Raw genomic sequence first — 24,297 nt, forward strand, 5'->3', positions numbered from 1 at the left:
CTTCCCCAGTACAGCCCTCATCCTGCAGCCTCTTCCCTTGCGTGAGGTTGCTTCTCCCCCTTCTCCAAGCAAGCCCTAGCCCTGCAGCCATTGAAAAGCCACCCAAATATGGCTGATCAGTTAGGTAGAGACCCGCCCGTGAGCCCCCCCTAAAAGTGATGTGGTGCTGTCTGTGAATCCTGGCGCTGATGACTGTGAGTGCTGACTGAAGCAAGGTAGGCAAACAAACCTTGAAGTCCCAAGCAAAGTGCAGACCGCCAAGCGCACGTCGCTTATGTGCTGTTGTGAAACATGTTGGCGTGTCTTCCCGCCGGCATGGCCGGACAATCCAGCGGTTGTTTGGGGGGGGGGGGGGAGAGAGAGAGAGAGGGAGGGGGGGGTGGTGGTTGGGGGGGGTGGGTGGCAGGGGACTGACTCCAGCGGGCTGGCCTAATATGATATGCTGATGTATTACAATGAGGCTCCCAACGTCCGATGGGGGAGAATGCAGCACGCCATCAACGGGCTGAGCGGACGATCGCGAACTGGCTTTATGCTGTCGTGAAACTGATCACACCATATTGTCTGCTCACGCCACTGAGCATGCCTGACGCCAGTGGGCATGGAAAATCCCGGCCTAAGTCTACAGTTCTTCAGCACTTCTACATTGTTTTCTGCTTGGATGCTAACTCTGTGATATAGGCCCTGCTCTTGTGGTCGTGACGACAATGAAACCGTCAGCATTTGCCATCGTTACCCTGTGAGACTGACAGCAACTTCTGGTATTTAGCAGAGTTATTGAGATTGAGCTTAATAATGCCAAATTTAGAGGGGAAAATGGAAAGGAGACAGGGAAGCCAGAAAACTAGACACGACTGGCATAGTCACAAGGGGAAATTTACCGTGGGAGAGCTGATGTACGTGAAAAACTTTGGGGAAGGACCAAAGTGGTTTCCGGGTGAAATAAGTGAATGGACATCTATCTTAGCGCGTGGAGGTGGAAGGCCGGATCATCTGTAAACATGTGGACCATTTAAGGAAGAGAGAGACAAATCACCAAGATTTGGTTCCACCAGTGACCATGACCGGGTCTGCGTTTCCTGAAGTTGCACAGCCCAGGTCTGATATGTCTGATTTTCCTGTAAGAGTTGAGGATACAGAACGGCAAGTGCCCACCGAAGCACCTGATGTTCAGGCAACTCGGGAAAATTAGGTTCCTGACAAAGAATCTGAAGTTGTGGAGCTTCGACGTTCCACACGTATCAGGAAACCACCTGAAAGACTGAATGTGTAAATTCCTTACCCAGTGTAAATATTATGTTGTCTTGAAAATATATATATTTGTAAATATAATATGTATAGCCAAGTTAAAGGGGGAGGAATGTAATAATTATGGTTTTATTTTGTGTGTGATATACCTTTAAGAATAATACTCGTTAGGAAAGATCACATGATCTGTAGTAATCAATAGGAGAGTAGCTTGGGCTACCTCAGCAGTCAGTATAGAGATTGAGTTGGAGTTGAAAGCACACGTGTAGTTTCTGTTGAGTATATTGTAAATAAACTTAATATTTCCACTTAATAAGCGCCTGCAAATCAACTCTATTTCTAATAGTACAACTTGTGCAACAGGTGCAAATGAATTTTTAACACCATACAAAGTCATAGGGCAGAATTTAACACCCCCCTACCGACAGGTTTTCAGGCGGGGAGTGGGAATGTCTGTAAAATGCATTATTGTCTTTCCTAGCACCTAACCCACCTGTCCTTGACCCCGCTGCAATTTTATAAGCAGCGGGGGAGGCATTGGGTGGCCCACTTGCCTTTGTGTCAATTGAGGCCCTTAAGTGGCCAAATAATCGCCACTTAAGGGTTACTTCCTGCCTCTGTTGCTATTTCAGGGACTGCAGGCTGAGACCAGCAACAGGTGGGAAACTTGGCAGATAACATTGCTCGGGCATTTGGCAGCAAGTGGAGGTACCTCCTGTTTCCATCAGAGGTCCCCCTGCTTTGAGCATCCCCACATTTCCCATCTCCCCGCCCCACTACCCTGCCTGACCCAGGCCCCATATTGCCCTCGACCCGCCTGCCAGCCTGACCCCAGTGATATCCACCTCCCCCGCTCATTTATCTTTCCATGTGCCTTCAGCGACAATCCTCATTGTGGTCTGCTGCAGTCCCAGCAGTAGTCATTGCTCCTGGTGGTGCTGCTGGGACCAGGGAGCTGCCAGTCATTTGAATGGGCAGCAGCTCTTAGAGGCGGGTCCTGCTTCCCAGTTGGGGGCGGAGGTCTCGCCCCTTGGCAATTAACGCACTGACGGATGTTAAATTGCTGCAGGATGACGGGACTAGGCAGGAGCTGACGATACACCCACTTCCATTTCCGCTTACACCACCTACTCGCTCCCCATAAAATTTTGCCCAGAATTACTCGTGAACCACCTCTCTGGCCCTGAAAAACTAGTTTTAGGTTTGTGGACTGTCAAATTACTCCATGTTGATGTAAAAAAATCTGAAGGTTTTTAAAATAATAAAAACTATTTTTTCTGAAGTTTGTTTATGATATTTTAGATTCTACCTTAATCCCATGTGAATGCCCAAGCTTTATTTTGCTGTCAGTAAAATGATTAAAAAGGAAATGATAATCAGTGCTTGTTACTTCATGGTTTGCTGTCTGTGAGAACTCATCAACATGATTGACTATTTAGCCTGCTTGGTGCCATGGGCTGGATTTTATGGGGCACCATATTCCCCGCCCCATCATTGAAGTGTTGGGTGGGAGATGCCCACGAAAAAGCCAGCTGCCCTGCTCGGCGGCAGGTTAATTGGTTCAGGGTAAGACTTCTGCCCCCTTTTGCGGAGGAGTGGCTGGCCAATCCAATTGACCAGCAGCTTTGTAGTCCCAACAGCGTCAGGTTCGAGTAGTAGCCACTACAAGACAATAGCCATTCCCCAAGGAAGTGGAGGTTATGGAGGCTGGATTTCCGGTGTATCGGTGGGTCCCGGCTGGCGGACCCCGGCAAGGGGGTTGAGTGAGGAGGGGCTGGGTTAACGTGGGGTATGACCTTGGTTGGAGGGGGGAGGTGGGGGGGGGGGGGTGAGTGTTATGCCTCTGATGAGCACAGGGGACCCCTATAGGAGGCCCCCTCCTTCTTGTCTGACATCAGCTCGTGCATTAAAATCTGTCGGTATACCCGCTTGGTGTGGGCTTCACCCTGCCGCAGGGAAATTCACTGTGGCAGCAGAAAGAGGCATGTAAGTGGCCATTAATTGACCCCCATTGTGTTGCCTGTAAAGTAGGAGACAGGTCAGGGTGGGTGGGAAGGCGTTAGGCAGGCAAAGCGCTCCCCCCACACCTGCCCTGACTTCAAACATGCTGGCGGGGGACCATAACATCCAGCCCTATCAGTGTTTGATGGAGGCCAGTAGTCACCTACAGCTGGTGCCAGAATGAAATTAACATCGTGAAAGGTGAAATCCACACGAGAGAGATTGTTAGATCTTTGTGGGCAACTTTCTTCAACATCAATGGCAATCGCAGTTACTTCGCCGTGGACTACAAACTCTCAGCCATTAATTATTGGACAGAGTCTCGCATGCTGTGCATTCACAGTGACCTATAATAAATGGAATGATTCCAGCCAACTTTCCTCAGAATGGTGTAGACTCTGTATTTATTCTCCAATTACTCATTTTCGTAATAATATGAAAGAGGTTTTGTGCAACGAAGAATAATGCAAGATCTTACCAGATCTTTTACAGCTTGCTGCTAAATGTGGGAATTCAGGGTAGTTATAGGTAATAGAGTAGAAAGGGGAACAGCTTGTCAGTGAGGTTCTATTAGATGGGGGTCCCCAGGGATCAGTATTATGAACATGATTATGCAGCAATGACTTGGAAACTCAATGCAATTTGATTAATTTTACAGCTTCGCAAAGTAGCGGGGAACAGTGGAATAGAGGGAGGTGGCCCAGAAATCACAGAAAGTGTTGGACAACTTGTGCAAATGAGGAGAGCAATGAGATGAAATTTAATCAGACAAATGTAAACTATGGCACATAGGAAGGAGAAAAATGTGACACACTGATTCCAAACACCAGGTAATAATAGATAAGGATGAATTTGCAAAAGACGCGGGGCCTTAACAGATTTAATGTTTAATGCAACCAGCCAATGAAAATGAACAAGCAACAAAGTCAGCAGAATATTGAACTATACAGCCCAAACAGTCCAAGTTATAGGCAGTCATGCACAATGCCCTGGCCAGACCACACCTCGAGTACTATATCCAGTTCTGATCTTGACAACACAAGGGTTTGATTGAGGGACTGGAGGCAGTGCAAAGAAGAGACACAAAGCTGATCTTGAGTGTCAAGGGGTCTGGGTCATGAGGAATGACTGCAGAAACCTGAGCCTTTGAAGCTGGCAGAGGTATCTGAGAAGGTGATCTTATAAAAGTACACAAGATAACAAGCAATATGCAAGAAGTAAATTGGAAAAATTGCTTTAAACCAACTTGTGACAATAGGTCAAGGGGACACAAGTGCAAATTAGTGAATGGCAATTTTAAGGACTGATACAAGAAAGTTTTTCATACAAAGAGTAATCAATATACAAAATGGAGTCCTGGTAAAGCAGTGCAGGCAAATACCCACAAATCAATTAACTATTGGAAATGGCAATGTGGGAACTTTAGGGTTTTTCTGGATATGATGAACTAAGATGAAAGTTATAAATTTCCTTAACTAGCTTGACAGAACCAGATAGAAATAATATGGTCTATAAACATGAGTGCCAAGAATTCCTCCCATTCCTCACTGCCATTAGAACACGGGCAGAAGTTTAGTGGCAACAGGATTTCTGGTGAACTTCCACCAAAGATATGGCAGTAGTGAAAACTGATGGAGGAAGTACATGAGTTGACAATAATGAGTTTAGCCTCTGGGTGTCTTTGGACCCAACGGTGTTGTGCCCTCATAAATTGGTAATCTTCATCCAATCTATGAAGCACTATGTAAATATTGTACCCAAAGGACCACTTTTCCAAAGGGATTCTGATTGTCCAGACTTGATTACCTGCAATGTGCTGCTGCAACTGGAATTGCCAAAATTCCAGAAAGTTGTGCTAGATTAAAGCTTTATCAAAAAGACGCAAATGCACCAGAGGGAGGCCGAGGAGGGGACACAGCAATGTTTACACGTTGAATGTACAAGCAGCAAATTGTTCATTTCCCAAAAAAAAAGATAGAGGGTGGTGAGGGTAAGGCAGAGTTTGGGGTGGGGGGGGGGGTGGTTGGGTGAGGGTTTGCATGGAGATGGAAGGACTCCCTAAATTGAAAGTTCTCATTTTACCTTCCCTCAGGGGAACTTGGTCTAGGATCCAGGGATAGGGATGGAGGTGGTGGTGGAGGTCATCATCGTGGCTCTGCCCCCTGAAAAAATATTCCTAACTTTTTATATAAAAATATTTTAAAATGACCTGCTTCTAATGGGGGCAGCAAATTACTGTTTCTGTTAAAGGAGAGCCGAGTATTTTCCACTGGCAGGCTATTCTCTGGATGGGCTTTCTGATTTCTCTATTGGGTGGCCACCGCTAATGGGCCCTGACTGGCACAGGCACCCACCACTGATATCCAAACAGAGATGACTTCTTCCAGAGCCCATGGACTTTGGTAAGATTAACCCTGAGGCATCTCTGGTGCGCATAATTCAGCATTTACACTTCTGCCATTTTTCAGAGTTGCTGTCTTAACTGATATGCTTAACTGAGGCCATCAACATGGTGTTCTGGAATAAACAATATCCTGGCACCATTTGATGAGGCAACTTGACTGTTGTGTTTGCCTACAAAACAATTGTGACTACGTTTGGAAAGTAATTAATTGGCATGAAGCACCTTGGAACACCCAGAAGACATGCAAGGTGCTATATAAATGCAAGTTCTTTGTTTGTTTGTTCCTTTTCTTTGAGCTGTCCAAGTGCCAAGTTCTGAAATTTCCTCCCAAAACCTCTCCCATTTTCCACCTTTATGATAAAGCTACCTCTTTGACAAAACTTTAGTCATCTGTCTTAATACCTCCTTCCTTCGGCTGATGTTAATTTTTCTCTGATTTTGGGACACTACCAGAGTAAAGGCAGCATATAAATGCAAGTTTTTGTTTTATATATATATACTTGATAATCCCAGTTAAATAACAAACATTGCAGCCAACTTGGCTTTATTCCAAATGTGGTTTGTTCAGCTAAAATGCCAGATTGCCTTTCCACATATTTGCGTTTTACTTGGTATAATAATTGATTATTGATAATATATTGTCATTAATATTAAAACATCCACATTTTATTCATCCATGTTGAATTAAAATATAAACTGTTAATGGAATTAACAAGAGTCATTAACACTTTGATGTTGAGGGTTATCGCGCTTTCAGTCATGTGATGGAGACTGTGGATTTATTTTAGCACAAAGCAAGCCCATGGCTGAATGGAACCAGAGAGTGAAGTCTGCGGGATATGTCATTTTAAAAATGACAGCTGCCTTAGAATGATTTCAAGGCAGCGATCCTGCCTCAGGTTATAGATGAGAAGTTCTCAAGCTCTTCAATTTTGCTCTGGCTGCTTGTTAGGTCATCTGAACCCGTCAAATATCCTATGGATTTAGAAACTCTCAGGATTCATTAATTGAAATGTAAAAGGGGAAAATTATTGCATACATCAGAGGGGTTCTCTGTAAGCTGTGGAATTTCCTCCCTAAATCTCTCCTGTTTCTCTACCTCGCTCCTCTATGATGTTCCTTAAAACCTGCCTCCTTGACCAAGCTTTTGACCATCTGCTCTAATTTCTCCTTATGTAGTTTGATGTCAAATTTTGTTTGATAACATTCTTGTGATGCATCTTGGGGTGTTTTAATACATTACAGGTATTTCAATTTAATGCTTCAAGTTAAAAAATGGTTACAATTTTGCTCTTTAAGACCGCATCATGGAAACAAAATCTCAAACTTACTCGAACTCTACCCTGCACACACCCAGCTTTGTGCTGACATGAATTTTGTTTTTGGTTATTCTTGTACAGATTTCCAAAACTGCCTTTCACTTGTGACTGAAATGATGTTGCCCAGCTCACAGATTCTAATTACAAGTGTTAAATTACCCTCCACAGTCACAGCGGTTCTAATTGATGGTTATTAAGAAAAAAGATGTGTGTGTCAATTTTTTCCTCAACAATTTTGACTAGCATAACGTGTTTGCTTTCTCACTGTGAAAAACGCCAAATGTCTACTTTAATTTATCCAATCCATTAAACACTCTGCGGTCTTTTTCTATTGCTACAGGCACTTACAGAAATGCAATGATTTGTTGTTTGGTGTTTAAAGGATTTATCCAATAGGTTATTCTTTTAACTAATTCTCATCTGTAACTTTGCTTTGCCCATTACTTTCTGTGTTTTGTGCTCAGTTTTTCTTCCTTTCAATTTCTATAATCCTCTTTTATTTTCATACCTCTCTTCAGCAAGAACAGATAGACACCAAGAGGAAAGACCATTCAGCCAATCGAGGTGTACTTTGGATCACAGCCATCATTTCCCTGTTAATTTCACTTTTACTCTGTTCATTTATAACCATCATTGTTTGGTGTCAATCTACGTTTCATCTATCACTTTCCTTCTGACTTACTATTCACATAATATGTCTTCGTTGTCTTCTTCTACAATGTAAAAATGCAACATTTTCCAACCCTATATTGCAGCTCTTCCATTTCCACATTCCCCACTTGCTTCTCTAGTTATTGGCTATTCTATTCCCGCAGCCTCCCTATCTGCTTTTTTCCTTCAGCTCCCAGCAAAATTCAGGCAAAAGAATTATCCTCTCCTTCAGCTTTCAGTTAATGCTCTATAATTTTGCAGCACTGCAGTTCCCCATCTCCAGAAAAAACTATAAGTGCTGAATAAGGCGACCAGGGAACCATAAAGCAAGAGATCTATGGACAAGCAGCCGAACAACTGAGCAGTGAAAGGGCAGAGAACTTATAGTTTTCTAAAGGGAATTACAAATAATGTGTTGGAGATCCTTATACAACTAACCAAAATCCAATCTGCTTTTTATTTTGATGATGTGGTTCCTGTGAGTAATTTTCACCATTTTTAAATTTTCATTCCAGGATGTGGGCTAGGCCAGTGTTTATTGCCCATCCATACTTCCCCTGCTTTGATACAAATGTGTGGCTTGCCAGGCCACTTCTGAGGCGTGTTAAAAGACAACCACGTCGGTGTGGGACTGAGTCACAAAGGCCAGACTGCGTAAGATCAGACCCTAAAGGTCACTGGTTAAACCAGTTCGGCTTTTACAACAATCCAACTGCTTCTTGAACATTTTCAAATTATTTTGAAGTGAACACAAATTTACAAATTGCCAAAGTGGGATTTGAACTCACTCCCTGAATTATTAGTCCAAGAATAAAACCAGTACACCCCTGACTGAGAAAGAACAGAGACACCTGACCTCTGATCTAAAATCTGACCACACTAATCAACAAGATCAGGTTAGCTAGACTTACAGGTATAGTCAGCATGGATTTGAGACATTGGAGATAAACGGTTCAGAATGACATGCAAACAAAAACAACATAATGCTGTTCGAATAAATATCTCAGGATTATTAGGGTACCTGGTCTTTTGACACCTGTGAATATTGTCACAACAGATGGCAGTTCTGGATTAGAAATCTCCAGGTCACCATCATTGTGATAATTGGCTGCTCACATACTGTGCTGTTGCATGTTCCATTTTTGAGGCCATAAACACATTCTCGTATTGGAAAGCATCCCGGCATTAAGCCAGCCAGCATTACCTGGACAACCTGTTGTTTACAGCTTCACCAGCATTCCACTATAGAGTACAAGATGGCAGCAATAAGTGACCACTACGAATATGGGCTGTGTGTAGTTTTAGCTGTTCAGTTATTCATGTGAGTGTCAAAAAATAAGACAGTTGCTATAGATGAGCTTCTAAGCATCTAATAAGGACATCAATTCCCCAATAATTGGCACAAAAGTAGTTGCAGCTGTCAAATCAGCTGCGTCAATCAGAGATTTGGAGGATCCATGGTAACTCCTCAGGAAAGAAAATTGTGAGAGTAAAAATATGCTGTTGCCAAATGTGTAGGTCTATTCATCAGCTGGTCATCACTGTACTGGGGGAGGGGGATGTAGATTGGCGGAGGGAGGGAAGTGGTGAAGTTACATGTCAACCAAGGTCACTGACTTCCTGAATGGTAGGAAATGATTCTGAGGGGGTCAATTTTCCAATAATGCCTCTAAGTGGGCATTAAGTCAGCAGTCTGCGATTAGCACATTCCCATCAATACTGGAGGTGTCAGCTGTGGCTCAGTTCATAGCACCCTCGCCTTTGAATCAGAGGGTTGTGGGTTCATGTCCCACTTCCGGAAACCAAGAACTGTGATTGTACTCGAATGAAGTTGCAATCTGTGACTGTTGATAACTCGAAAGAGTTTCCCATCAATACTGATCCTGCTTGTTTCTGTACAGTCAGCTTCCATTTAATCATGAGCACATGGTCTCAGTACTTATTGGGCCTGGCATTGGGAGTTTATACCAGGTCTCGGTTCCCTTTATATTGCCAAGGGATATTTGGAGATGTTTGGGAGGGGCATGGAGGAATTACATTCCCACAGGATGCAGCTATGTTGATGAGATAAGAGGGGGGAATAACTTGTCTTCCTACTTCAGTTTTCCCCAAAATCAAAAGGACATCCACAAGAAATGGACCTTATGGCCCGAATTTCCATCCTCGAGGTGGGCAGTGGGATTCAGGAAAATTCCTGGCTCAGCCGGACTGCTTTGGGAAAAAGTGTCCACAAAGGCAGGGGGCAGGTGCAGGCTACAGCTGGGCCAGCCAACCCGAGAAAGAGGTCGGAGGCAGCAACAAGGGCTGCAACAAGCTGAGACAGGCTGTTTACAAGGCATGCCTTATTGCTGTGGGAAAAATAAAAGCACAAAGGCCCTCCAGCCCTCATACTCTCACACACTCTCCATGCCAAGCTATGCACCTCCACCCATGCCCTCATGGCCCCTCATTCCACCAATGCCAAGATATGCCCCATCACCCACCCCACATGGCCCCTCATACCCCACTGTCAAGCTATGCCCCACACCCCACTTACCCATAGCCCCTCATACCCCCAATGTCAAGCTATGGCACTTTCATGTCCATTGACCCACTATACACTGCGTAGGACAAATTACCCTTATAGTGACAGTGGGATGTGTATAAAACAAAACGTATGTGTATATAAAAAAAGTAACTCATTCATAACTTTCTACTATGTTAAAAAAAATCATTTCACTACAAGGCAATAAAAGTATCAATCATTTAGGCCTTTTAAGTATCAATAACAAAAACCACAAGCCCTTGAAACCACTTAACCTTGTGTAAATAAACAATGTGAAATTGAATGCAGGGAGTCAGAGCTGTCAATCAAACAATGTTTTCTCTGGGGTGCAGCTGTTTCAACAAGAGAAATGGTCGCCTGGGCTCTCAGCCAAGTATTTCCATTGGAGTTAAGTACTATGATGAAGTCAATGTTTCAAGGGCAAAAAACATGAAAAAAATTAAATCTGATAAATGCATAATTAAATTTCCATCGTTAGGTGACCCCCAAAGAAATTGAAGCTAGTCTTTTTAGCAACGATTCGCATGTTAATCTTTCTGATATGTATTCTAGTTGAGGTGGTTTCAGAATATTTCTAATGGGTGAAAATGGGAAATGTGGTTTGGCTTAAGTGCGGAAGTAAAAAGGATTGTTAAAGGTAGTCTGAATGCAAAACATTGGCCCATGTGGAGGCAGTGGATACGGGATTCTATTGGTCAAAAAATTTAAGTGAGAGTCTATACAATGGGTGTACTGAAGTTAGCACACCCATTGAATGTTATGTAGATAATCATTCATTGTAGGAAATTGTACAATCTGCCGCAAGTGTGAATGAGACAAGTTTATGAATTGACCTTGCTGGCTTGAAACAAGGGCTGGAGAGAAAGGAAATCTCTAAAATTAAATTGGTGGATGCAAGCCATCCACTGTCGCATTGTTTTATAAAAAGAAATGCATATACAAAGAAACTGTTAGGGGTCTGAAAGGAGGGGTGTCTCACAATGTAATGCTTTGTACAGAATATGGACATCTTTGATTTCATTTACTTTGAATTTTGGTTATACCTATTAAGTCTATTTTTTATTTAAAAAGAGGAAGGGGAATCTCATAATTGTATGGTAATTGTGTATAATTGTATGCAGGTGGTGGACATTAATGGGGATTCATTTGTGATCCTGTAAATAGGAACAGACTGAAACTAGGGTTGTTGTATTTGGGGATGCTTGTTTTATGACGCATGGCTCTATAAATAAAAACTTTTGGAATTATGTAAAGTTTGACTCCAGTTCTATCCTTTTCCGTGGGGCTTTCTGGATTAGAACACCCACATGAGTAAAAACAGCAGAGAATTTGGCATCTAAATGCAAGCTCCCTGCTGTCTTGAAAACATTTATTCTTTAATGATACTTCATGGTGACTATTTTAAATTTCATCTTTTAATGCCTGTGATCATAAAACAAAACTTTTAAAAATCAAAGACTGTAGTTAATTCATAAATGATTCAGTGGCCAAAGCCATGTATTTAACTCTGAGTGTATACCCAGAGGGTGATGATTTGTCAAGGACAAAAGAGGAAAGACCGAAAACACACTCTGATGAATATCAACTTTTTAGTATAAGCGGAATAATGATCAAAGATTCTCAGAGAGCTTCAGCTTTAAATTCTTCCTCTCAGTTGATGAAGTGTTTGCATCACATTCCTGTCAGGATCTCGGCACCAAGAGGTACTGAAGAGGTATTGCTCTATAGGACTATATGACTTAGGAGCAGAAGTAGGCCTTTTGGCCCTTCGAGCTTGCTCGGCCATTCAATAAGATCATGGCTGATGGTTGTGGTCTCAATTCCACTTCCTCTCTGCCCCCATAACCCTTGACTCTCTTCTCCATCAAAAATCTGTCTAATTTTGCTTTTTTGAATAAATTCAATGACCCAGCCTCGATTGTTCTCCGGGGGAGACAATTCTACATACAAACGACCCTCTCATAGAAATAAAAGTTGCCCTCGTCTCAGTCTTAAAAGGGAGACCTCTTATTCTTAAACTGTGTCCCCTGGTTCTAGTCTCTCCCACAAGTGAAAATATCTCCCCTATCAAATCTCCTCAGGATCTTATATGCTCCAATAAGACCATCTCTTATTTCTCTAAACTCCAGTGGGTATAGGCCCAACCTGGAAAGACTTTCTTCATAGGATAAACCCTTCATCCCAGGAATGAACATTCTCTGAACTACTTATAACGTAATTATATCTTTTTTCAAATATGGAGACCAAAACCGTTCACAGTATTCCAGATGTGGTCTCATCAACGCTGTAGTAAAACTTCCTTACTTTTATATTCCATTCCTCTTGCAATAAACACCAACATTCCACTTGCCTTCCTAATCACTCGCTGTACCTGCGTACTAACTTCTTGTGATTCATGGCAGGACACCCTGATCCCTCTGTACTACCATGTTCTGCAATCTCTCTCCATTTAAATAATATGCTGCTTTCCTATTCTTCCAGCCAAAGTGGACACGTTCACATTTTCCCACATTATGTTCCATCTCCCAATTTTTTGCCCATTCATTTAACCATCTGAATCCCTTTGCAGGCTCCCTACTTCCTCTAGGCAACTTACTTTCCGACCTATCTTGGTGTCATCGGCAAATTTAGCAACCATACATTCGGTCCCTTCGTCCAAATCATTGATTTAGGCTGTAAATAGTTGAGGTCCCAGCACTGATCCCTGTGTCACTCCACTAGATACATCTTGCCAACCTGAAAAAGACGCATTTATTCCTGTGGAAGAATTTTCCCGTCGGCGAGCAGGGGTGGGGCCCGCTTGCTGACGCGTAAAATGACGCGTGGTGACGTTGGGCGTGTGTCCCGACGTCACCTCGTATCATTTAGATTACCAGTTCAGCGGCTGCGCACCCGCCAAACAGTCAAAGGCCTATTAAGACTATTAACAAAGTAATTAAAGTTGTTAAGAATGCTGCCCATCCAACCAAAGAGCCCAGGCGGCCTTCGCGTTTTTCATGAAACCTCATCCACAGGTGGGATGAGGTTTCATGAAGGATTTGTTAATTAAATAAAAAGTTTTGAAAAAATGAATGGACATGTCCCAGCTCATGTAACAGTTTCACATGAGGGGGCATGTCCTTAAATTTTTTTTTCATCTTTATTAAATATTCCAGAACTTAAACTAATCTGCCTGAGGCACCTCCATGCCTCAGGGAGATTTCTGCGCTCTTTCGTGCGCATGCGCGAAAGAATGCAGGCCCCGAATCAGGGAATTCCACCCCCCCTCGCCACCTGCACAGGGAGCACTCAGCGCTTCCGGGCACGTGTCACGCTGGGCAGGCCTTAATTGACCTGCCCGTGTAAAATGGCGGCACGCACCCGATCAGGGGCGCTGACCGGTTTCACGCTCGCTCCCACCCACCCCCGCACAACCTCTCCGACCGGGGGGAAAATTCAGCCCCTACTCTCTGCTTTCTGTTAGCTAACCAATCCTTTATCCATGGTATTGTATTACCTCCTACACCGTGTTCAAAAATGAATGTGAACAGCAATTCATGAGATAATATAGAGTCAAAGGGTTAAATATTCCCTTTATTCTTCAGTAGAAATAACAATAATTATGTCAAAAAACCATTGGTATCATGAGATCAGAAAGGTGTGGGTTAACGGGCTCATGAAATTTAACTATTTCACATAGAGGATGGTGACTGTTTTCAATGAACTACCCAGGGCAACCACCAAAGCTGAAAACATTAGTAATTGTGGGAGGTAATTGAATAATTATTCGACCAGAAAATCAATTGAAGGATATAGATAGCAAACTGGATTTACTGTTTTTAGCATAGATGCTGGCCAGATGGCTTGAAGCAATCACTCCCAGTCCTGTAAATCCTCAAGTTCCTATTATCAACCATGAACAAACAGGAACTTTGCAGGAAGGGTATAACCAGTTTGGTCCTCTCCCTTGGTAATTACATTTTTATCTGTTTTCTTCAAGCCTCAACTATATCACACATAGAGCAAAATATGTAGCTTAATGCAATGATTCAAACACAGCTTTGGAGCTTACTACTTAGGGTTTGCAGCAAATTTCAGCTGTGTGTTTACAATGGAAACATCAAGGAGTTAAAGGATAGATTTTATAAGCGTGCACTGCCGGCTTAGGTACTCCTATGCCAGCGGTAGATATTAGGGTTTGGCTGGGAGATATCAGCAGAAAGGAATTAATTGGATGGAAACTCACATGGGGCACACCAACCTCTGCCCACCCGAATTAACGATAAGGACTCCTGGCACACAGAGCTCCATGGCGGGAGCTTAAAGTGGCAAAATCTACCCATAAATATACCCTTTGCTCTTGGACCAGTTGGAATCGCCATAGAATCTTCTAGAAAATGAACAACAAACTGGGAATCACTTTTGTTACTCTCCCGCAAGTTCCATAATGCCCGGAAAGCATCTGATGACTGGATGATGAGGGATAGTAATCTAATTGCTAATTGTAAACATGAACTAGTTTGTCTAACATCAGAGGAAGGAAGTCCTCAGAAAACAATTTACAGAATGCCAACAGCGTCCGTCTCAGTAATGTAGATACATGCGGCCATTAAGAAGTCCTCAACACCCAGCTCTCTATCTCCACCATCCTTTTCAACCTAATAACTGTCATTGTGTATATGGTATAAAGTTCTGAATAAACCAGAGCTTCTCTCCACCGTACTATTAGCAGGATTGAAGGCAGAATGCACTCCACTGTAAAAATCAACACTTCTTATCCAAATTTCTTTGCCCCCTTTCTCAAGATAAAGCCAGCAAGATTAAATAGTTGTCCTGCTTGATCTGGAACCCAGCTTCAAAACTCATCTTCTGTCATTCCCTGTCTTCCTCACTCATGTACTATCTTTCTCTCTTCCTTAGTCAAACATCAGGGCAGTTACGCAACGCTAGGCTTACACGTGCAGTGTGGAACCAGGGTAGATAAGCTTGATGGTCAACAGCGCTTATGCAATATTTAAAGCTGCACTAATAGTACACAAGGACCTTACAATGGCAACCAAAATTAAGAAAAAATAATTTAAATAGGGCCTGCAATGAATTCCTCATCTCTTCACGTCTCAGGACTCTGCAAATCTTTCTTGTTTGGATCAGCAACTTACCTGCTGCTCATTGGGCTGACCTAGTTTTGGAACTTGTTCTTTGTCCTTCACTTAAATTGCCACATAACTGGTTCTGTATTATTCCTTGTTTAATAGTTTGTATTTTCTGTGTTCCTTCTGCAGTCTAGGGCTTCTTTTGTGCAGATCTCCAACCACACCATTGCTGTTGCCATCAGCTGCCCATCCCCTCCCAAAGCACATTGCTCAGCATGAGCATTGCATTGGCACTGCCAGGTCAATATAGCTTTGGGGAAGAAAGTGAAGATCAGGCAGAGGGAAGGAAGGCCAGGTGCACTTTCAACTTAGACACCCGGCATCCATTTGAATTTGGGCCAGAACCGATTTTCACGAACCTTGTTACAGGTCTGACCTCTAAGAAGTCCTACTTTCACTGTCTCTGCTTTATGAATGAGGATGTGACAGAGTCTGCCAGGATCCTTGACACATACACAAGACAGCCCTTTTGTGAAAATAGCCTCAACATAGAATGTTCATGGGGCTAAATCCTTTCAAACCACTGCTGGTTACATTTGTCCCAGACTTCAGTACACTGATACATTGACAAAGCCACAGAAGCCTTGGCTGGAAATTTCCAGCCCCCAGCCCTCTCCCCCACCCCCGCCGCGGCGGGTTTCCCCCGTTGAAATCTCCGTTCACACTGGCGGGACCGGAAGATACTGCTGGTGTGAGGGACTGGAAAATTCCGGCCCTTGTTTTCCCAGACACAACAATTTGGTCACTTTCCCATTGAAAAGGAAATGAACTAATGAGGAAATTCTGTCCACTCACTGGGTGGTTGATTTCCCTAAAACCTTATTGGTGACAAACTTGTACCCATCAAGGTCCCTAGCAGCTGTCCCATGTTGCAAATGCATAGGAAAGGCCTTCATTCCATCAGTATACAGGTTCAGCTCAGACCAGAGGAACAAAATAATGTAGGTGGATGCGCATTACCCTAACAGCAGCCACCAAACTCTCCCTCTGCAATCTCCTCCCCAATAATATGGAGGGCGAGTTCTTCATGGTAGGGTGAGGTAGTACAATTTGGTTAGTTGGTCACCAGGGCAGATTTTTCTTGTTTGCTGGCAACCTTTAAAAACAGACACTCTCCAGCATTACAATATCATTTGAGATACATCACTACCACCAGATTACATTTCACCTGCTCAGAACAGGTGACTGCAGAGCAACCAAATAGTTTTGAGAAGGCAGCAAAGCATCCAACATTATTAGGAAAAAAGAAGTTTATCCCTTTCACACATATTGGAGCTGCGGTGATTAGAGGCTGTGGGGAGGTGAGGGGCGGAGTTTTCTAAGCTCTGTTGTATAGCCTGCCAGGGACAATCAGCTTACAGGGAAACATAGCACTCTGATAAGGGCAGTTGCTTTTCAAAAGCCACTGTTCTCATTCCCCACACACCTAGGCCTCTGCACTTCTGAGAACCGTGCGTGAAGAATATTTGAATTATTTACGTTTGATGACCTTACCGATTCTGCAGGCCACTCTAGGTCCATGAGCCTGCAGCGCTGCTACTGCTGAGGCCCTCATCTATGCTTTTTGCCACCTCCTGGCTAGATTTCTCCATTATTCTCCTCACCATGCCTTCATTCTATCCTGCATTGACTCCCACTCATCTATCAACCCCAGTCACAATTTCGACTGGCTCCACACCTCCCCAATGCACTAATTTCTGGGCCACGTCAGGATCTGGAACGACACCTTCACCATGCCCCCCACCACCCCAACATTGGCGGGTTGGCTGCAGGACTATTTTTCAATTAAAGTTTGAAAATGTTGGTGAAGTGCCCTCTCAGTTACTTTCCATTCACCACCCAGCTGTCCCAATGGGAACAGGGCGGGCGCCTTAACTGAATCAGCTGCAGTCAGGCAGAAAGAAGTGAAGTTAGTGCTGTGAAATTCTGGGAGAGAGTGCTGCAGACCTTGGAATTTAAATATTACCTTCAATATTGAAAGACAGGAGAAACTTGGCCAAGGAATAAGGCAATGTTATCTAGAGCTGCAAGCAATGGAAGAAGGGCTTAATGCCCACAGCCAAGCAGCCCCTCACTTCTCTGAAGACTGCCTGTGGGCACTTATCCAGGCAGTGAGTGATCACCAGGAGATACTGCTGCCATGTGATGGCAAGAGGAGATCTCCGCCTCTGACCAATGAGGCTTGGCTCAAGGTGGCAGCACAAGTCAGCAGCTGGGGGGTTGTGCGAAGGACCTGGGTGCAGTGCCAGAAGAGGGTGGATGACCTCCTTCACTCTGCAAGGGTGAGAAATGAAGCCCCTTTTATCTTGATTCAATGTTTACATGTGGGCTTGCATTTGGTGGGGCTGGAGGGTGTAAAGCAGCAACCTAAAGTCGGCACATCGTTCTGTGCCCTGGAAGGCTGCCTGAGACTAGACATGATGGCAGGCATGTCCGGAAGGGGTAAGTCCTGCAATGTGCTGGGCACTTAAACCAGTGATCCTGGGAGGAGGATGCAATGTTTTGGCATATCGGGGAGGGCCTCATGAATGCACTCTTGTCCTCACAGGAGGAGAGGAAGCACAATGCCCTAGAGTGAAGCCATACCGGTGGGGGAGTGCCAAATCTTGCAGCATTGAGTTCGATGGAGGAGGAGATTTTGGATCTTGCATGTGTGTGGAGCGAAATCCACTGGTTGCAGAGAGGCTGGGGTTTCAGAGGAGGGTAAAAGTGAAGCGGACAGACATTAGATTAGGGGAGGGTCTCAGAAATGGAAGGCAATGGGTGAAAGACTGTGAGGTGACATCCACTAATCCTTTATGTTCTTGCATAAGGAAATCCTTGATTAGTGCTATGTCCAATTGCAGAATTTAGCTGAATTCACCGACTCGGAATCTTAAATGCTCATGGATACTTACACTTGCTTTTCCTCCATTAGGAGAATCAGCTTCAAGACCAGCTGATGATCCGGAAGGCCCTCCATTAACATCGGAAGAGGAGGAACAGCGAGATGCACCAGCATCACATCCTCTCTCTGCACCTTGCACCACCTCAGACATGGGCACTTCAGTGGGTTTGAGTGCTCTGGCATAGATAGTTTCACACACTGGGGAAGGCACGTCACATTTGCTGGAGGGTCTGTCTGAGACAGAGTTCCAAGCCCTCTGACAATCGGAGGGTGGCTGGAGACCAGGATGATGCTGAGCCCCAGGCAGATGATGAGCCTCTGGAGTTGTCCATTAGGCAGCAGATACCGGATGTCCAGTGGGATGTATGTAGAGATCTGGCAGAGATTCCTGAGGGCTTGCGTGCCATGGTTCGTACAATGAAGGAGTCCATGCAGAGTATGAGCACTGCGTTGACTCTTAGTTCTGAATGTAAAACATCCCCCGTAGAAAAACTGGTGACTCTCATAGAGCAGCAGCTCCAGGAGCACAATGAAGGGTTTCTCGGGAAGCAATCAGATCCGTGAGCCATTGCCAGTCTGAGAGATGGATGAGACATCTAGTGACTCTGCTAGCTGCTTGTCCATCTATGGCAAGTAGGGAGGTACAAGCAAATCTCATGCTGGTGGATGACCTCCAGCTCCATGCATCTGGGGGCTCATCTCAGGGTGCTCCTGATGAGACAGCAGTTCCTCCGTCCCTCTGCCAGTGCTCGTTGATTCTGAGGAAACCACGATGACTGAGGGTGTCCAGCCATTGTGGAGGACTCTCCCACCCAATCGGGGCCCTCACAGGCACCGGTGACCAAAGGATGGCCGCCAAAGACATCCAGGCCAAAGGGGCATCAGAGTAAGCAGCCAGATTCCAGTGCAGCTGCCGGTGACAGAGGAACACCCAGACGTAGCACTTGGAAGCAGTTCATGAAATCACTATGAACACAAAAGAACTATCACAGATGGGATCTTTATCATTGTTACTTGTCTCATATTTTATATTTTGCTGTCACACAGTCCTGTATTAAAATGTAACCTTATGTCGCATGTCCTTGTGCTTTCTGTGCCAGTAAAATAGGAAGCCTTCAACTTAAAGCTAAACAGTGATTGGGCATGATAGTTTATTTCAGAAGGAGGCTCAAGAGAAAGAGGCTGTCAGGGGAGCTTCATGAGCTCCAAGCAGTAACGTAACTGCATCTTTCCAATGATTTGGAGTGTTGACTTTGGAGTCCCACTGGAAGCTCCTTTGAATCAAAATGTCCCTGGTCTCCCTGGCTCTCATTGCTGGGTCATCATCATGACCCTGTGGTTGAGCAGGTCCTTCTTCACAGTCTGTGCTGGAATCTTCCTCAACAGATAGTGGAAGCACATCACACTCTTCACCCTCCATCTAGTCTCTCTGTGAGACAGCCAGATTGTATGGGGCACAACACACAACCACAATGAGTGACATGCGCTCCGGTGCATATTGAAGAGATCCTCCAGACTGATCCAGGCAACGGAACCTCATTTTCAGGAGGTCTATCGCTCTCACAATTATGGCCCGTGTGGAGGCATGGCTTCGTTTGTACCTCTCCTCGGCAGGCGTTCTTGGATATCTGATTGGCGTCATCAGCCAACTTTTCAGAGGAGATCCTTTATCCCCCACCAGCAAGCCATCCAAGTGTGCAGCAGGGATGAAAAGCCTTGGAATTTGGGAGCGATGGGGAATATACAAATCATGGCAACTCTCAGGAACCTTTGCACAAACCAGGAGGATCTACTGCTGGTGATCGCACAACAGCTGGACATGAGCCAATGGAAACCCTTACGATTCACCAAGGTCCCCGTCTCTCCAGCAGGTACCTTGGCGCACGGGTGCAATCAATAGCTCCCTGAATCTTTGGGAAGCTGCAATAGCTGCAAATCCTCTTGTACGTTCTGCCTGGCTATTCTCATCTGTTTTGAAATGTATGAAGGTGTTGACCCTTCTGAAGATAGCGTCCGTCACAAGCTTTATACAGCTGTGTGCTGCGGATTGTGACACTCCGCGCAGATTACCAACAGGACCCTGGAAGGAACTTGAGGCATAGAAATTGAGGACGACAGTCACTTTCAACGTCACTGACATTGGGTGCCCACCTACAAAGTTGGATGCGATCGCAGGCCCGATCATCTCACAGATTAAGGTTACTGTCTCCCTTGAGAGGTAGCTCCTTCTTCTGCACTGCCCCCTGTCATGTCAAGATAGCTGGATCTAAGCCTGTAGGCTCTTCCAGCCGGGTATTAGCACCTCCTCCTGCCCTTTGTCCCTGGCAAGCCTTGCTGACCTTCAATTCGTTCAGGTTGTGCTGCTTGCTCTTGCAGGCAGATTCAATGATGATGTCTCTGGCCGGCTGGCCTCCTCTCCCTTCTTGCCCTCTCTTCCTCATCTGAGGAAGTGCCTCCACCTGAAGTGACAACCCCCATTTTTCACCTTCTGCTTTGCAGAGGTTGTAGGTTAATGATGATGCGGCCAGTCTGTAAAAGCCTGCATAAGGATTTATGCTCCTAACTTACATAAGAAATACCCAGACTTTCAAATAACGTGTGCACTCCTACCTCTTCACTCCTCCATTTCTCCTGAGCCTTATATCCTGCCCTGGATGTGGAAAGTATAAAATATGCGATTCTCGCTTGCCCGTTTTTTCCTGGGTGCACACACTGTAAAAATGTATGGGCCTCTCAAAATTGCAGTGCTTTGCCCCTTTAATTGGCTCAATTGGCCCTTTGACATCGGATGGGCTGCCGACATTCGGGCATGCCTGCCCTGCGTAATATCACAATGCGCATGATGACGTCAGGAACACCTCCGGACATCATCACACTCTATTTCAGGGCGCCGTAAAATTCAAACCCTTGTTCTCCAACATAAATTGCTTCACAGCGTTAGAGCCCTACATTTGCATTCTCCTTCAGCTCCATAGAAAAAGGAGCAGGCCACTCAGTCCCCCAAGCCTGTTCCATCAGCTATTCGCAGATCTGTATCTTAGTACCAACATTTGCTCCATCTCACTTGATATGCTTATCTAACAAAAATCTATCAACATCAGTCTTGAAAATTTCAACTGACCCAGCATTCACAGCAGTTTGGGACTGAGTCCGAGATTACCACTACCAATTGTATGAAACAGCACTTACTTCAATTTTAAATCTTAATTTTAAGCTCACCAGAGTTTCTTTGTATTTTAAAAAAATTATTTAATGGAATGTGGAGCATCCATTGTTGCCCATTCCTAACTGCCCTCATAATGAGTGGCTTGCTGAGCTACTTCAGAGGACACTTAAGAGTCAACCATAATGCTGTGGGTCTGGAGTCACATGTAGGAGGGCAGATTTCCTTCCCTAAAGGACATTAGTGAACCAGGTGGGTTTTTACGGACATTCAATGGCAGTTTCATGGCACCATTTCTGAGACTAGCTTTCGATTCCTGAATTCTAATTAACTTAATTGAATTTATTAATCAATTGAATTTAAATTCCACCAGCTGCCAAGATGGGATTTGAACCCATGACCCCATAGCATGAGCCTGGGCCTCTGGATTACTAGCCCAGTGACATTACCACTATGCGTCAGTGATCCATTGACAATTTTAATATACCTCTAATAGATCACCCTTCAAACCTTTCGAAATTCAAAACAGTACAAGCCAGGTTTATGTAATCTATCTCTTGTTGCGATTTTCTGATTGCGTGGTTCATATGTTTTAGAATATAACTTTTAGGTTGGAGATTAAAGTGTTAAATGTAAGATAAATGGAAACACTTGGTTAAGAAACTGGTATGCATCTAATGCATACATAAATCAAAAAAGCTCGAGCTAATTAAAGTTAAAAGGTAACTTGTGTTTATCTTACAAGGTCAGGTTTAGAAGTGTAAAACTTAGAGGACAAATGACTCAGCTTTAAGCTTGTAATGGAGCCAGAAGGTCCACACTTACTTCAATAAAAGATCTATATTGTTTATGCAGTTCCCAGATAAAAAGAAGTTGAAAGCTGGTTGTAAACAAGAGAGTTGCTTAAAAGGGCCAGCAATTCTGGGAGAGAGGGTCATAAAACTCCATTAGAAATACAAATTATTTATATGGGTTACACGATCAAAGAGTTGTGTTGAAGGTAAAATAACTATTTTGCAGTTTTGTTTGAACCATCTCAAAGCATGCCATATTGTTGTGGGCTGTGGGGGGTTAGAAAGTTTTTTTGTTTAGTTTAGCTGGGAGTTTCTCAGCAAAGACAGTTGCAGTTTTTGTTTGGTGCAGGCTGCAGATCATTGAGTTGAGAGCACAAAAGGAATATTAGATAGGCTTGCATCTTAATCAGAGAAAACGCTAACTTTATCATTTACTGCGGAGAATGAGGGTGGGGCTCAAGCACAGTTTGGAATTTGAGAGGGGGAAAAGGAGCTGGAAGATTTGCCTAGCTTGAAGCTAAAGGGACAAATCAACAGAGGTCCTCACAGTAAAAGGCAGTTAGTCCTGTGGCAGAAAGTAACTAGTTTGGAGAATACAGTGAACTGTGGGTTTAGGCTGAGAAGTCCACAGTTTGAAGAGAATTTGGAGAGTCACTTAGCCAAAAGCTAACGGAAGGATCCCCATGAAAATTCATACCCTGGAGAATAGCTGGGGCACTGAGGAGAATATAAAGTGAATTCTGAAGGACTATGGCATACCTTTGAGTTGGTCCCAGGAAAAGTGAATGAACCTTCAAAATTTTTATAACATTTAAGGCAACTCTTGGGGGAAGTAAAAAATAGAACTGAGTTTATAGCATTAGACTTCATAAGCTATAGTGTTATCTTAACGGTGCTTGCTTTGTTTGATTTCTCTTTATATATAGCAAAGTTTGTTTTTGCTTAAAAACGTGAATGTCTTATGGTGTATTTCTTTCAGTTAGTCACTGGATGCTCGGGTTTCTCTTCAAAAGGGTTACATAGAAACATAGAAAATAGGAGCAGGAGCGGGCCATTCGGCCCTTCGATCTTGCTCCACCATTCATTATGATCATGGCTGATCATCCAACTCAATAGCCTGCTCCCGCTTTCTCCCCATATCCTTTGATCCCCTTTGCCCCAAGAACTATATCTAACTCCTTCTTGAAAACATACAATGTTTTGGCCTCAACTACTTTCTGTGGTAGCGAATTCCACAGGCTCACCAATCTCTGGGTGAAGAAATTTCTCCTCATCTCAGTCCTAAATGGTCTACCCTGTATCCTCAGACTGTGACCCCTGATTCTGAACTCCCCCACCATCGGGAACATCCTTCCTGCATCTACCCTGTCTAGTCCTGTTAGAATTTTATAGGTTTCTAGAATTTTATAGTGTTAACAGTCTCTAACAGGATCATAAACTCTATAATTTATCTCTTTAAGCCCTGGTATCATTCTGGTGAGTCTGTGCTTCACTGTCTCCAAGGTCAATATATCTTTCCTAAGGTGCGGTGTCCAACACTGAAAATAATATTCCAAATGGGATCTGACCAAGGATCTGTACAAGTAAAGCATAATTTCCTCACTTTTGAATTCCAATCCCCTTGAGATAAAGACCAGCATGCCATTAAACTTTTATTTTTTACACCTGTGCATTAGCTTTCAGTGCCTATGTACATGGACATCTAATTCTGTTTGATCCTCCACAGTTCCTAGTTGTTCACCATTAAGAAAATATTCTGATTTGGCTCTCTCAGATCCAAAGTCAATGATCGCATACTTTACCACATTGAGCTCCTCTGCAATAGTTTTTTCAACATGTTTAGTGCGTCTACATCCATTTGTAACTTCCCCCTCAATCCACGCAACTTACTTTTCTTTTCCTATTCATTTACGGGACGTGGTTTTCTCTGGTTAGGCCAGCATTTATTGCCCATCCCTAGCAGCCCTTGAGAAGCTGGTGTTGAGATGCTTTCTTGAAGCGCTGCAATCTATGTGGTGTAGGTACACCCACAGTGCGGTTAGGAAGGGAGTTCCAGGATTTTGACCTGGTGATAGTGAAGGGATGGTGAGATATTTCCAAGTCAGGGTGGTAAGTAACTTGGAGGGGAACATCCAGGTGATGGTGTTCCCATT

General features: G+C 44.0%; 1 protein-coding gene across 3 annotated transcripts in view; it reads right to left on the reverse strand.

Moving 5' to 3' along the window:
- prkg1b (protein kinase cGMP-dependent 1b) overlaps nt 1-24,297 on the reverse strand; it is an 855,320-nt gene that overhangs the window by 45,089 nt on the left and 785,934 nt on the right. The gene's annotated exons all lie outside the window — the stretch shown is intronic.

The sequence above is a fragment of the Cetorhinus maximus genome, chromosome 20 (assembly GCF_964194155.1).
Source record: "Cetorhinus maximus chromosome 20, sCetMax3.hap1.1, whole genome shotgun sequence".
Taxonomy (NCBI): Eukaryota; Metazoa; Chordata; class Chondrichthyes; order Lamniformes; family Cetorhinidae; genus Cetorhinus; species Cetorhinus maximus.